Genomic DNA, 17,345 nt, shown 5'->3' with positions numbered 1-17,345 from the left:
ATATGTCTGGCAGTGTTCTTAGAACCTCAGACTGAGGGATTTTAAGGTTCCGGTTTTGATTTTGGTGTCTGTTTTATTTGTTGTGGCTTTCTTACCTATATATTAATATGATAGAGTGTGTGTTATTTTCTGTGTCACGCTTACATCCGGGTCATTTAATTGTTATGTACTCCTATTACTTGTCATAAATAATTTTTACCAGAATTCTTCATAAGTTTTGGTTTCGTTTCCGATTATGGCTGGAGGAACTTAAGTTATATATATATAATTTTTTTTTCATAAGTTTTTATTTCGGTTTTGATTCAAGCTTATGCACTTAATTCATATGGATATATATTTAACATTTTTTTAAATCGCAACTTTATAATATATAAAAATCGATAGAACATAAACTCTATAATAATAATAATAATAATAATAATAATAATAATAATAATAATAATAAAAATAATAATAATAATAATAATATATATATATTATGTATATATATACGAAATTTGCAAGAATTAAAATATCATAAGAGTACTTATTGACCAGGTTTTGTCGGGCGTTCGCGCTACCTTAGATAAATACTTTCGCATTAAAAAAAAAAAGGCTGCAATAATATCAGAGCGTCTCAATTTACGCTGGACATCTACAGAATATGCTTGCCATTCGGTTTACCTCTAACTCCACACTGGACCCTTCCAACCACCCCCTACCTGACTTTCCTTTGCGGACAAACGCCACGCTAGACGATCTTAAAATCACCCCTTCTCAGGTGCATGCTATCATAAAAAACTTTGACACTTCAAAAGCATGTGCAACCGATCTCATCCCAGCTGTGCTATTAACAAAATGCTCAGCCGAAGTAGCTCCAGTTCTCTCCAAACTCTACAACAAATGCCTTAATGAAGCTTGCTTTCCGGGCTGTTGGAAAAATGCTTTTGTGGTACCAGTATTCAAGAATTATGGCGAAAGAACTGACCCATCAAATTATCGCCCCATTAGCCTCCTCCCACTTTTTACAAACATATTTGAGACTATTATTAAGCATGCTATAGCCCATCACCTTACAGATGCTAAACTTCAGACTGAAATACAATGTGGATTTAGACAAGCCCGTTCCACAGCAGACATCCTCACTGTAATCTCGGAACGTATATACCATTCACTGGACAAAGCGGGGGGGGGCAAAGCGGTAGTTCTAAATATATCTAAGGGTTTTGACAGGGTATGGCATGAGGGTCTCCTCGGGAAAATTAGATCATACGGTATCACTGGTAGAATACTTAACATAATTAAATCCTTCTTAGATAAGAGAAAAATCCAGGTTGTCCTCGTCGGTCGTACATCTAAACAACATGATATAAATGCGGGAGTGCCTCAGGGGTCTATCCTTGGACCTCTATTGTTCCTAATATTCATTAATGACCTCCCCGACAAAATTGTCTGTGAGATGGGTATATATGCTGATGACACCACACTCTATAACAGGCATGTCAGGAAAGCAAATGAACACATACCTAAAGAAATGGCAAAAACACTAGAGGATGATCTCCAATCTGTAGTGGAATGGGGACAAAAATGGATGGTCACATTCAATGATGCCAAGCCTAAACTGGTTTCCCTCAATAATTACAAGAAACCTTCTCTGCCACCAATAGCAATGGCCAGTGACTCTTTATCTGAGAGTAAATCTTTCAAACTGCTTGGCCTAACGTTCACAGGAAACATGAGTTGGAACAATTATATTGAAAGCATTGCCAGGGCCGAGGCGAAGAAGGTAGGCTCTCTTTACTGTGCTAGAAAACTACTAACACCCGAAAGTATTCTGTACCTCTATAAGGCCACTATTCGCCCATGCATGGAGTATTGCTGTCACATTTGTGCTCGTACATCTGCTGCTAGTCTCTCGCCCCTAGACAAGTTTCAAAAGAGAGTCGCCAATCTGATAGGCCCTGAACTGGCATCTAAGCTTCAACCTTTTTCCCATCTAGGAAATGTTGCATCCCTCTGCCTGTTCTACAAGTATTTTAATGGTAAATGCTCTGACGAACTGCAGACACTTGTGCCCCCACGACATAGACACCATCGACAAACCCGACCGGCAGCTAAATCTCATCCCCCCAGTAGAGATCTCTAGATGTAAAAGATCTTTCTACTCCAGTAGTTTCTTTCGCAGAACCGCTAGACTCTGGAATTCCATTCAAGGTCCCTGCTTCCCCAACTGTACTGACATGCAGAAGTTCAAGTGTAACGTGAACCGACATCTTGCTGCTCAAATCCCAACATAGTACCCCAGTAGTTGTTGTCCCTGATAGTAGCCCCTTACAACAAAGTAGCAATGTGCCTTGTTTCGGGTGAAATAAAAAAAAAAGAATGCCAACATCAATATATTATATATGAATGAGTCCCCTGTGGAATTTCCACAAGATCTGCTTGTTTATTATTAATATAATATGCCATGTTCCAAAAGCAGTTAGTTAAATAGTTTTTGGAATGAAACAAACTTCATTATGTATTAATTTCATTGAAAAATATCTGACTGACATATAAAATAAACTATCTATTTATATAAGGTATGCAAGTTGTTATAACAGAATTTGCGCATTATTCAAAAGAAACGTTATGAAGGTATATATGTTTGCATGATATTTTCTTGAGAAGAATATGTAGAATGTTGGCTAATCACGTAGGTTACATGGGATCAATCCTTTTTTCGTCGCACCAAAAAGAAAACAATAGAGTACTTGATGTCCCTTTGGTAAACAAACATCACTGTAAAGTAGGTAGCAAAAGTGATTTAAATATTTCAAAAGAAATAAGTTGCACCCTTTCCTTATATCGCTAGGAAGTAGCCAATCAGTCTGTTGTGACATGGGGTCAAAATGATGGCAACATTCAACGCTGCCAAGACAAAGCCCGTTTCTTTTAATAATTACATGAAACATTACCAGCCACTAATAGCTATGGCTAGAGATACTTTACCTGAGAACACTTCGTTCAAGCTCCTTGGCTTAACGTTCACAGAAAACATGAGTTGGAATAGATACATTGAAATTATTGCTAAGGCTGCTGCAAAGAAAGTGGGCTCTCTCTATCGTGCTAGAAAATTACTTACGCCTGAAAGTATCCTGTACCTCTACAAAGCCACCATTCGCCCGTGTATGGAGTACTGCTGTCACATTTGGGCTGGTGCATCTGCTATTACTCTCTCGCTCCTGGAGAGGGTTCAAAAGAGAGTCGTCAACTTAATAAGTCCCGAACAGTCATCTAAATTTCAGCCCCTGTCCCACCAACGAAATGTTGCATCCCTCTGCCTGTTTTACAAGTATTTTAATGGTGGATGCTCTGTCGAAACACATGCCCTTGTACTCCATCGACGAAAATACCACCGACAAACCCGACAAGCAGCAAAGTCCCACCCCTATACAGTTGAGATCCCTAGATGTAAGAAAGCCTTTTACTCTAATTTCTTCTTGGCCAGAACTGGATGATTTCGGAATACTCTTCCGGTTTCCTGCTTCCGCAACTGTACTGACATGCAGAAGTTCAAGTGTAATGTGAACAAACTTCTTACTGTTAAACTCCCTACATAGTACCCCTGCAACTTAGGTCGCTGATAATAGTCCCCTACATCAAAGTGGCACCGTGCCTTGTTTCGGTTGAAAATGTAATAAAAAAAAAAATAAATAAAAGCGATTTGTCGAAAGCTTTACTATTACGTCTATGCGCGCTCATACTATAAATCTTCAGGGAGCATTAAACATGTAAAAATATACATTCTGCATAACCAATAGATAGAAATCTGAGAAAATAGCTTGGAAACAAAGTGAAAAAAAAAACTTGTATATTATCAGAAAAAAAAAGTAGCTACATTGGTTTACGAATACATGTTATCGGCAAATCTTTTCGATGCAAATTCTTTTGTTCGTCTTCAGCTATGAATTGCCACGTTCGTAGGATAATCACAGGAGAACCGGAAAATAATGATACGCTCGACGTCGATGTTCAATAAATTTATTTCCTGTGCGGTGATTTATAACGATTCAGAAAAATGGCGAATATATATACGTGCCTAACTTATTTGCTTATCTCATAATTTCTGGCGCTGAGAGCTGGTTTGGAATTATAATCAAGACACACAGACACACAGACACACACACACAGACACACACATACACACACACATATATATACACGTGTATATATATATTTATATATATATATAAATTAAATTTCAACATCTGCTCTCAGCACAAGGAATTATGAGGCGTATCTATATATATATATATATATATATATATATATATACATATATATATATATATATATATATATATATAATATACTGTATATATATTATGATTTCCCAATAATCAACACAACAATATATTAAAACAGGCGTATCATACAATCTTTTTTTTTTTAACTAATTGGGCAAGCGTAAACATTATTTCCTTAAAATATTCCAAAATATCTATTCCTCAGACACTGCTACAATCAAACAACATCGCAGCTCACAAGAGCCATGACAGTCAACAAACCGGAATGGCTCTTGTAATCTGTGATGTTGTTTACTGTGGAAATAATTATATTATCTCTCACAGTCTGAATATATATATATATATATATATATATATATATATATATATATATATATATATATATATGACAGTTTTTAACCTTTAAAACTATATAAAAAATCTTATTTAATTTTTATATTTTTTATCATTCGTTAGAAAACAATTTAGTTAGTAATTCATTTCATCACTTGCAATTGCTCTCTCGAATTTACTATAGTTCTGATGTTAAATTTAGGGATCATCAGTCGTTTACCATGAAACACTGTTTCGGGGATTTAAAAGCAAAACAGTATATTCAATCATGACTCCCCATCACTGTTGATAAAACACCACCTCCCTTAATCTTAAGAACTAAAATGTTACAGATATTAGATCTAATTTCCTATTCTTAATTAATTTGGCTAGCCTATTTATGTTATAAAAATGTCTTCCTTACATATATATATACATATATATATATATATGTGTGTGTGTGGCATCATTAATTATCAAGGCCAAGATGTCACTCGAGTATAAGGGTTAAAAAGTGTACAGTAGAAATTGGACAATATTGTAATCTTTAGTAAATTGAAATTCGGTAAATTTGTTCACAAGTGCAACGGCTAATCAAGAACTTGTTTACGTTAGACTTGAAGACAACCATATTGTAGTCAGCTGGAAAGCAGGAAAACGGAAGACAATTCTACAGGCGTGCAGTTCAAAAAAAGAAGCTTTGTTCATGGAATCTACGTTTAGGTTTAGGCACAGATAAAGAGTGGGGGATTATTAATAGTGTTTTCAGCTAAACGAGTTTTTCTTGTGAAAGTTTGGCGAGAGGGGACCATAGATTGAAGCTCAGTCGAACACTTTCTATGAAAATAACGATACGGCAGAGACAAACTCGCAAAATCTCTTCTGTGAGATAGAGGTTGTAAGGAGGACAAAAGGACATCTCCTACGAGGCTACGAAGTCTATTTTGAACTCTATCAAGACAGAAAAGGTCTTTTCTAGCTGCTCCTGCCCAGATGGGGCAACATTATTCCATCCTTGGACGTACGTAGCTCTTATAGAGAAAGGGAATTGCATCAGCAGTGAGATATCTTCTGGATCGATAGAAGGATCCCACCATTTTTCCAGCGGGCTTGGCAACAGATTTTATATACGAGGTCCATTTAAGATCAGGAGTAAAGAAAGGTCAAGCCTAGAAGCTTGTCAAAACTTGAGGCCTCCTCAAGACGAGAGCCATTCATTTCAATTGATGCCAGATGTCGATCAGAATGTTGATGATGTAGAGAGAAGCTTAGTTTTATATGCATTTAAAGTAACCAGCCGCTCCTTTCCCCATTGTACTACGTGCTCAAGATCATAGGAGAGAGAATCGGAGTGAACTTGGTTGTTTACTGTCTTTTTTTTTACAAGGTGGTCACCACTTATCAAGGCCCGGAAGTCACTCAGGGATAAAGGGTTGTTGTAAGTACAGTACGTTAGTGTGGAGATTTACTTAAGGGGGCGGTTCATCAGGAATTTGTTTACGTTGGACTTGAAGACAACCATATTATAGTCATCTGGAAAGCAGGAAAACGGAAGACAATTCTACAGGCGTGCAGTTCTAAGAGAGAAGCTTTGTTCATGGAATCTACGTTTTAATTTAGGCATAGATACAGAGTGGTGAAAGTGTTTGACAGTGGATTCAGCTAGACGAGTGTTTATTCGTAAAAGATCGGCGAGGGGGGACCAGAGATTGGAGTTCAGACAAGCACCGGCCATGGAAATAAAGATAAAACAAAGATAGGCTTGCAACGTCTCTTCTGTGGGAGAGAGGTTGCAGGGAAGAGAAAAGGGCATCCCCCACTAAGCCACGAAGTCTATTTTGTACTCTGTCAAGGCAGGATAGGCTGTTTTTAGCAGCTCCTGCCCAGATATGGCAGCAGTATTCCATCCTTGGACGTACTTGGCTTTTATATTGATAGAGAATTGCATCAGTAGTGAGATATCTTCTGGAGCGGTAGAAGGATCCCACCATCTTTCCAGCGACCTTGGCAACAGACTTGATGTACGTGTTCCATTTCAGATCAGGAGTGAAGGTCAATACCAGAAGCTTATCAAAACATGGGGCTTCTCCTAGACGAGATCCATCCATTTCAATTGATGCCAGATGGGGATCAGAGCGTTGATGATGTAAAGAGTTTGGTTTTAGATGCATTAAAGGTAACCAGCCACGTCTTCACCCACTGAACCACGCGCTCGGGATCAGAGGAGAGAGAATCAGAGAGAACTTTGTCATTTACAGCCTTTGATGTGTTGCCGTAGATAGTCGTGTCATCAGCATATATGTCAACGAATGATTTAAGTATGTGTTTAGGGAGATCATTGATGTAGAGCAGGAAGAGATTTGAGCCCAGGATGGACCCCTGAGGGACTCTAGCATGAATACTTTGGGCCTCTGATTTTTGTCCATCAACCACTACTCTCAGAGAGAAATGATTGAATGATAAAGAGAACATTTCCAGTTATACCGTAGCTGGAAATCTTGTGAAGTAGGCCTTTATGCCATACCTTGTCGAAAAGCCTTTGATATGTCAAGAGCAATTGCCTTAGAAAGGAAGCCTTTGTCAAGAAATTCACTAATCCTATGAAATATAACCGTTAGCACATATGCGGTAGATCTTGCAGAACGGAAACCATATTGCGTGTCACTAAGAAAGTTATTTCTGCTCAGGTGGTTGACTATTTCTCTATTTAATATGGATTCCAGCAACTTACTCATAACACACAGAAGACTTATTGGTCTGTATGAGAAGGAGAAAATTTATCAACCGAGTTCTTAAATACAGGGCATACTGATGATGTTTTCCAGGGAGTTAGAAAACACTTCTCCTTAAGTCACCGCTTAAACAGTTTCGTAAGTATGAGAGCAGGTTCTAGTTGAAGCTTTTTTAACACTATAATTGGGATGCCGTCAGGGCCAGTAGCTTTACTGGAATCAAGTTTCTTGATTAGCTTGGCGACCTCATGCGCAGATATTTGTATGTTACCTTGCGTGTTCTGTGTTATAGGAGGAAACATGGGGAGTTGATGTCCTTCGTCGCATAGGGTAGAATTAGCTGCAAAGTACTTGGCAAATAGTTTGGCCTTGTCTAATGCTGACGAGATGACCTCTGGTCTATTGATAATGATTGGGATAGAACGCACACTTCTGTTCAGGATCCTATTTGTTATTTTCCGAAACTGGTGGGAACCAAGCCGCTGATCAGCTACTTTAGATTTAACAGACGTGGTATATAGCTCTCTTGCATTTTTATTACTCTTTTACAGTGGTTGCTGGCGTTCCTGAAAGTAGCTTTAATCTCAATGCATCTATTACGTTGGTAGCTATGGAAAAAGTGATTTCTGTGCGCGATGGCAGCAGCACATTCTGGGGAGAACCATGGCTGGCTGGTAGGTTTTTATTGGAATTTTTTTAGATGGTATGGATCGGTGTATGCCTACAATTAACCATTCGATCAGGTCTGATACTATAGAGGACACATCCTTTTTAAACATGGAATGCAGAGTTAGATCATATATAAATGTACGGAAGCTATCCTAGTCAGCCATAGAGTATCGGTATCCAGTACGGTGTAGGGGTACGTCTGGGGCTTATTACATTTCATTTTTATCTTAACTTATACGACGGAGTGGTCGGAGGATCCTAGAGGAGAAAGAACAAACATGAACATAGCTCAGGGGAAGTTGAGAGAAAAAGGTCTAGGAGGCTTGCATATTGATCTGTAGTATCAGGCACACGGGTGAGCTCGCGAACTATCTGAGTGAGGTCATAAGCAATGGCAAGATCATGGCAGTACCTCCCCTAATCGTCCGTATTATTTGAGTGGGTCAGCCATTCCAAGTTATGGATGTTGAAGTCACCACAGATGTGGATGTTAGCCGAGGGATGTGCAGACAGGATGTGGTCTATTTTCTCAGATACACTCTTAAAGATAGTAACTCCGCTGTTGTGGGGCCGATAGAGGGTAAATATCAATGCAGTGGTGTAAGCAAGTGCAACCCGGAAGCAGATATAAGGTAAATTAGGATCTTCTCTAGAGATATCCCTGCCACATTGGAAGTCATCTTTAATGTAGACACATATTCCATGCCCATGGCGATATTGGGGGTCAGATTTAGATGTTAAGTTTGAGTATCCCTTAATTATGAACTCATCTAGGGAAGTGGTCCGCCCTATTCCAGTTTCGCTTAGAAAGAATATATCCGGTTTCGTCTCCTGTAATTGGGTTTCAACCACTGGAAAGTTGGAACGTAGCCCCCTGATGTTGGAGAAGGAGACATGATAGTGGTAGGGGTCTACGTTAGAAGATGTGGTTCTAGGTTTATTCGAGTTTTTTTCTGGAGATGTTTCATGTTGAGGTTTTGGGATTTGTGGAACAGGTCGACATACTTGGTTAGAGCAGGATAGAGAGGGAAAGTAAGAGAGAAAAAGACAGGAATTCATTTTTGTAGCACATGAAAAGGTAAAGCCGTTACAATTACCCATAGGATGGCATCGACAGGACCCACCAGAGACTACTGCATGGTCCAGACTCCATTCACCAAATGGCAATACAGTAGTCCCAGTACTTTGCGCCTGCTGATAGGACAGCCTCCTTAGTGGTTAATTCAAGGTTCGGGTCCCTGACTGTCAGGCGGATAACGTCAGCCCAGTCGAAACGTTTACCTCCAGCACCCTTACTAGTGACATGGCCACAAGGATATACATAGGGACAAAAAAAATCCTCGACATCTCAGACTACTGTTCACTAAGTATTACCGCCCTTTAAAGCAGCGAGATAAATTAAAATAAAGCAAGATAATTGAGCACCGGACTTCTACTAAGTCCGGTGCTCAATTATCAATTCAGGACGCGGTTGAAGATAATCTCCCCTCCCATATAATTGGGTGGGTGTTTTTGGCGTTATCTATCTCCAGTTTCAATCATTTGAGTTTCACCTTATTAAAATCCAATAATGAACTTTCATCAATACAATATTGGTTAATAGCATATTTGACAAAGATTTCAGTACAAAAAAAAAAAAAAAAAAAGCAAGACAATATAGGTAAAATTTAGTTACCAGTTTTTAAGTCAAAGCTGTAATAAGAAAACAGTTAGCGGTAATTAGCACAAATTAGGTTCAAAAGTTAGATAAAAACATTTTTTAACCTTAGCTTAAGAGTCTGGAAACAGCGACCTACCTCTCTTAATGTCATATCGGAAGTGGGAAGCTGGTAGACTTTCATTCTAGCTACATAAAGATATGGTGGACATTGCGTGTGTATGTCTGGTGGGGTAATGCTTTTATTTATTTTTTATTTTATTTTTTTATTTCTTTGTCTATTTTTATTTTAAAAAAAAAATTTGCGTTATCTGTCGGGTTGGAATCTTCGAGCCTCACCTCATAATTAAAATCCAATAATGAACTTTTATCAATTTGTGAAGTCGGCTTAATATTAATTTACATTTGAGTTTAGATAATTATTCAAGGTTTTGATTTGGGAGGTTCTCGTTTTCATAGGTTACTTTTTTTTTCTTTCTGTTTTATATGTAACAAGTTAACATGGTTAATAGCATATTTGACAAAAATTTCAGAAACAAAAAGGGTCATCAGCATGTCTACAAATTATATGTCTACAAATATATACAGAGAGAGAGAGAGAGAGAGAGAGAGAGAGAGAGAGAGAAAGAGAAAGCACTAGCACAGGGATATCTTTTATGTATTTTTTAATTGATCATTTTTATACACATTTCGTACATATACGAGATGTACCATGGTTTCCTTGATATTAATTTAAATTAATATTGATGACTATATATATAACAAATATATATATATATACATATATATATATATATATGTTGACCCATGGAACATATATACACACATTATATATATATATATATATATATATATATATATATATACATATATATAGTCTTTAAAGTTTTCAACCTTTAAAACTATACAAAAATATTTTTTATCATTCGTTAGAAAACCATCTAGTCAGTAAGTTATTTAATCACCTGCAATCACCGCATCAACTCGCTCTCGAATTTACTATAGTACCCATAATTTATTTTTCAAGGGATCATCAGTTGTTTACCATAAAACACTGTTTCGGGGATTTAAAAACAAGACAGTATATTACATCATGACTCCCCAGCAGTGTTGATCAAACACCACCACCCTTAATCTTAGGAAGAAGACATGTTACAAACATTTGATCCAATTTCCAATTCTTAATTGCAGTTACTAACCTTTTCATACTATAAAAATGAATTTCTTACCTGTGTGATTCATCAATTTCCACATTTAAAATGGATATATTTTTTAATGTATCAGTCTTGTATTTATAAGATTACGGATTAATCCATTTAACTACTTATCACCCCCACTATGATTAGTATTTAGTATATTTAAATTCTTATTTATTTAAAATTAGATTTATAAAGGTTAAACATATTTTTACATATATACATTTTTTTTCATTATTATTATAATTTTATTATATGTAATTATAAATACATTTTATACATTGCTAATGTATTGATTGAGATTGTCGGACTGACTTCCTCATCTTGGTTGTTATTGTCACAACGTTTCGGCCGTTTTACCCTCCGGCCTTCATTAGGTGTTTTGTATCGAACTGGGGAACCGTTTGTTAGGAGTCTCGAACCCAACCCTTTATTATTATTACGGGGGTACCGTGTTCGGACTCCAGCAAGGCTCTGGGACATAGTTGCTGATTCTCTGTTTTGAGACAGTTCGATACAAACACCTGATGAAGGCCGGAGGGAAAAACGGCCGAAACGTTGTGACAATAACAACCAAGATGAGGAAGTCAGTCCGACAATCTCAATCAATGAAAACACAGACAATTACTATTGCTAATATAGTTTTGGATTTCCTGTATTAATATAGTCTGGGCAATCTTAAACGATTCAAAAGCATCAGGATATCGAAAAAATGCTTTATTTTACTGTTTAAATATTTTATTTTTATCCCTACCTTGTTTTATCATCATTATTACTAAGTTAGAAACTGGTGGTATAAAATCTGGTAATTTTAAAGTAACGCGAGCTATTCTCAAAAACTCTGACATAATGGTTTCATAAAACATAAAAGCAGGGCAGGTGCTATCTTTATGCGGCATACGTACTATTTTAAAAGGGAAGGCGTTTTTTTATCAAATATTTTATAAAGAAAAATCCAATCCTCAATTTTTATATCTAAATCCAAAAATGTAGCGTATTGTCCTCTATGTTCACAATTCAATTTTAATTCGTTTGGATATATAAGGTGTATATTTTTTTCGAATTCATCATTATCGTTTATACATATAAGGTCATCTATAAATCTCCTACACCCATGAAAGTTATATGTTTTATATATATTAGTTTTTAATAGTGATGACATATATATATATATATATATATATATATATATATATATATATATATATATATATATATATACTCGAGTCTATGTAAATACAAATTTTCCCAAATATATATAAATTCGGTGCCATCCGCGAAACTGATACCAAATCGTTTAGCGCTCTAGCCTCAGCCGTTATTTAGCGGTTCATCATTCGTCTTTACCGATTGAGCAATGACTAGATGGCGAAAATTTGTTGATTTACTCCTGCCATTGACAACTTTGTTTTTTAAATCTAATTTTTACCTCTTATCAATCTAAAAACCGAATCGAAAGTGTTCCATGAGTCAACCTATATATATATATATATATATATATATATATATATATATATATATATATATATATATATATATATATATATATATGCGTGTGGGTGTGCGTGTGTGTGTTTATATTCCAGTTTAATATTTTCCAGATATGAAGCCATCAATTACCTTTTAAAAAGATTCTACAAGAGTGTTACTACCACATTAAAAAAAAGACATACGTACCGATACAAATATTTGAACATCAATAATTTATTTCCAGATATTTGTACTGGTGTGTTTTTTTTTCTTCTTCATTTCTCCCAGAGGACGTCTTGAAATAAATACGAACCTTTGATGAAAATATAACTTGATTTCTTCCTTTTTCTTTTCTCTCTCTTTCCCTCTTCCTCTGTGTCTCTCTTTCTTTCTTTCTTTCTTTCTTTCTTATATCTTATATATATATATATATATAGTTTTTTTAAATAAAAACATTGCTCTATGCTAATATCTTTTACAATTCATTTATTAATATTTCGTTTAACGGAACTTGAGAACGATTCAAGTCACAAGTATATAGCAAAGAAGCTGAGATTCCTGACTTTAAGAAAACCAAACATAGAGATTGGTTTGATGAAAAAGATCACTAATGTTTGTGAAAAGAAGAAAAAGACTCACGATATATGTTTGTGTTCTAATGGATCAGATAAGATAACTTCAGAAAAAGTGTATGAAGAAGCAAAATTAAAAGTACAGTGTGAGATACGCCGGTTTAAGAAAAAGTGGTTGGTCTAAATTGTCAGCAGACATTCAGACAGATTATGACGGCAAAAATTGAAAAGATATGTATTACAAAATCAGACAAGCTTTTAGGCCGCAGCCTCCAACAAATATAATTGGCCCCTTACCACCCGCCACTATATACAATACACATCTTCAGCTAGATATGTACTTATATGCATTGATAGAGCAATAAGATAGGCGGAAGCCACACCTTTACAGAACACATCTGATTTTATCATCAGATTAGCCTTCTTAAAAACATGGATCTCCCGCTTTGGAGTTCCATTACACCTGGTGACAGATCGAGAAAGGCAGTTTGAAAGCAAACTGTTCAGAGACCTATTCATTATCATTGGATTCCATAAACTCTGCACAACAGCACCTCATCCTCAAATAAACGGAGTAATTGGAAGTTTACTGCGATCATAGCACAAAAACAGAGTTGGCTGGATGCACTACCAAGCATGATACTTTGGATTAGAAATATACCCAATGATCAAGGTTTTTTCCCAGCCGCCGCAGTTACAAGAACTCAATTACTCCTATCAAAACTTATAATGGAGCAGGAAAATTTGGATCTATATGGAGATACCATAAAAACAATTGCCAAAGAAATGCAAAGGTTGAACATGGCTCTACTCTCAAAAGAACCGCTACATATAACATAAAAAGCATTCATACCGGAAGATTCAACCCTTTTCAACAACGATGGGCAGAACATTTTCGAGATCTTTTGCTAATCCGTCTGAAGTAAATTATATCGTTATTTATAGTCTTTCTCAAAAGGAGGCCATTGGGGAGACCAAAACAATATTAAAAGAGATTAATAAGAGAAAAGTAACAGAATTTGATGCGATACCTGTTGAACAATTGCTATTAAGAGATGATAGCCTTATCACCACAGTCCGCACATTTAAACATTGCTGTTTAGTATGGTAATGCTATGCTCCAAGATTGAATCGATGCAATAATGATCACAATTTATAAAGGAAAGTGTAAAAATTTCGGTGTGGTAATTATAGAGGCATTAGCTTGCAGGAAGTAGTGGGAAAGTGTTATAGGGATGAAGAGCTAAAGGGGAAATTACTCTAATAAAGGAAGTAAGAGTTATCTATATATATAAAAGCCAAACGTCTGTGTGTATGTATGTATGTTTGTTTGTAACGCTAAAACTTTTGAAAGACGGAACCAAACTTGACAAATTTGGTATCATATCAAAGCCCCATCACCTGGATGACAAATATCGAAATTTCACGTCAAACGGACCACTAGAAGTTGGTCAACTGATCAGTTATCTTCGAGGGGGCCCCCAAAAAAACCTGTCATTATGTATATATATAAAAGACAAATGTTTGTTTGTAACGCTAAAACTTGAGATGAAAGATTCCTCTCCCCTAAGAATAAAATCTATGTTCAATATCTGCTTTTGTTTTTTCATTGTTTATACGGTCCCGAGCAACGCCGGGTAGCCCTGCTAGTTACCTTATATAGATGAAAAGAAAAAAAAACTAGAGAGTTCAAGGGAGAACGGACAAGATAGCGGCTGCGCTAACACGTGCATATCGTGCTGTAAATATAATTCTCGCTATGTTCTGATAACTTCTTAATTAATGTTAGTCGCGGTTCCAACGTCGACAATCAGTCCGAGAGGAACTGGATCAAAATGTCGGACTGATGCAAAATGTTCTGTATCACTTTAGGAAGTAAGCCCTCCCAAACAATGCTCCCCGGCTTTAATTATAATTATAAAAAGAAGCAAGTTCATCGCTTGTTGTCTGAAGTACTCTCACTGTGGAATGTCGACAGGGCTACTGAGACTGATTTTTGCAGTGTCGGAGTGTTCCTGCTCTTATGGCGCTGACCCATTATCTCCCCTTTCGACCTTGTCTCACATCCTCTCACATTTGGAAAGTGGTAAATTATTTTCTGTGTATTCGTATTAATATTTAATATATATATAGTATCTGTATGTACTTAATTATTATAGTAAATAATTATGTCAGCCCCTGTAAGACACTTGTTTCTTATCGTTGAACACTTTCAGTTGAATTAAAGTCCGTCAATTTAGCTATTATGCGCAGATCATCATATAATGATTAGATCACTCTGACATACGTTAAAAAGCATTTAAAAAGGAAGTGTTTAAATTCAACAGTATTTCTTGTGGTTAACAGTAGTCTAATTGATTAGGTCCTTGCTAATGAAGCCTGGTTCGAATCTATCGACTGGTATTAATTGTCACACCTTGCACTGATGATTCCAGAAAGGGTGAAACATTACTGTCTGTAGGTATTAAATAATTATTATATTAAATAATTTTATATATATATATATATATATATATATATATATATATATATATATATATGTGTGTGTGTGTGTGTGTGTGTGTGTGTGTGTGTGTTTGTCTGCGTGAATGTGTGTGTGTCTGTGTGTGTGCAGATATGGAGATAGAGAAACATGAAAAATGAGCGAAGAGAAAGTACAATCTCCTACGTTTCATAAGTTAGAGTACGTCATACATAGCAGAATGTTAAACAGATATACTCCTATAACAAGACATGACTCTTTCTGTAGACATTTGACCTTTTCCATATCATTTTCCGTGGGAAATAAATTGAAAAAAAAAAAGAATTTATATTATTTCTGACAGAACTTGTCATGTACAGACACATGTCATTTCCATTTTTTTCTGACATAATTCCCCTTTGCTGAAGCGAAGTCCGACATCAGTTTGTCTCTTCGTTGTCACTTATGCCTCGTGATAATTCCTTAAATTATGAAAGGACACCTGAGTTCTATGTTTTCGACGTGGAATGACGTCACATTTGTTTTGCACACAAACGCAAGTAACGCGCCATTAGATGTGGTATTTCCTTTTTCGTTTTTTTTATGTATATTTCATTTTTAGCTTTTTGTTTTAAAATTCCTTATATAGGAATCAATAAAAAAAACATTTCGATGTTTTTATAAGTATAACATCTATTTCACAAGTTGTTTCCTGTTATGTTTTCTGTAAAAATGATTTAAATACTGTAAGAAAAGAAGGAAAATGGAAAAAAAGACAAATGACAAGTGAAGTAAAGCGAGGCAGTTAAAAAAAAGAGTAAGCACAGAAGAGTGCAGAAAGAAGAAGAAGAAGCAGAAGAAGAAGAAGAAAAAGAAAAGAGGCGAAGAGATTGGCAAGAAGACAAAGAGAAATATAGTTGTAATTATAATACACAGTATATTTAGAATTTGTGCAGATTTTTACATTAAAACCTTTCCAAAACAAGGCCGATAGCCATTAGTCGCGTGCTCTCGTGTAATGAATGAATGCGTGAATGTAGGATTGACATGAAATTCTTAAAGATAAACTAAAATGACCGAAAAATGGGATGAAATGACTTAAATAAATTAAAAATTAAATGATTAAGAATGACTTTAATGAACTTAAGTATGAATTGAATGAGCTTAAGAATGACGAATGCTTAAAAAAATAACCGGAATCCTTCAAAAACAACTTGAATGATCCGGAGAATGACTTGAATGGCTTTGAGACTGACTTGTTGTAAAATGAGTGATTATTTTACATTATATCAATACAGAAAAGTGATCCCCCACTTTATATCACAAAGTTACAAACATAAGTGCAACAAGTAGTAAGACAGATACTACACTTTGATCTTGGCCAAAAGGCCAAGAAAAGGGTATTTATTTGCTCTCCCACCGAGCAAATTAGGCACAAGGCCGATTTTTAAAGTGAGGAGTTAAGGGGAAATGGGGACAAAATCCCCTGGGAGTAGGGGAACTGGATAGTGACAATTGGTATGAAACATCAAAATGTTTGTATTTATTTACTTCCCCACTGAGAAAATTAGGCACAAGGCCGTTTTTTAATGTGGAGAGAGAGGGAAAGGGGGAGGGGAGAGGGGACCAGCTCCCGATGGGTGGGAAATAGGAGCTGGAAAGTGACAATTGGTATGAAGGGTTGCCTCTACATTGACCAAGGTCTTATATGAGGGGCTGCTCCCACATATAGTCTTTTCTTGCAGTATCTGCCGGAACAGATGGTATTTATTTGCTCGCCCACCGAGCAAATTAGGCACAAGGCCGATTTTTAATGTGAGGAGTGAAGGGAGGGGGAATGGAAAAAGGGGACCAGCTCCCGAGAGGTGGGAAATGGGAGCTGGTTAATGGTCAGGCATGTGGGGTTGCCCCCACATCTGGTCTTTGCTAGTCATAGCTTGCAGTATCTGCCGGAACAGATGGTATTTATTTGATCCCCCACCGAGCAAATTAGGCACAAGGCCGATTT

At 36.3% G+C, this 17,345-nt stretch overlaps 1 protein-coding gene and 1 pseudogene across 4 annotated transcripts in view; both read right to left on the bottom strand.

Annotated features, from left to right (window-relative positions):
- Positions 1-17,345, bottom strand: part of LOC145277642 (uncharacterized) — a 763,829-nt gene that overhangs the window by 80,713 nt on the left and 665,771 nt on the right. The window lies entirely within an intron of this gene.
- Positions 16,584-16,739, bottom strand: LOC145278497 (U2 spliceosomal RNA; annotated as a pseudogene).

Source organism: Euprymna scolopes, chromosome 6 (assembly GCF_053919585.1).
Source record: "Euprymna scolopes isolate OS-2025 chromosome 6, ASM5391958v1, whole genome shotgun sequence".
In the NCBI taxonomy this organism is placed as follows: Eukaryota; Metazoa; Mollusca; class Cephalopoda; order Sepiida; family Sepiolidae; genus Euprymna; species Euprymna scolopes.
This window is presented reverse-complemented; position numbering and strand designations above follow the sequence as displayed.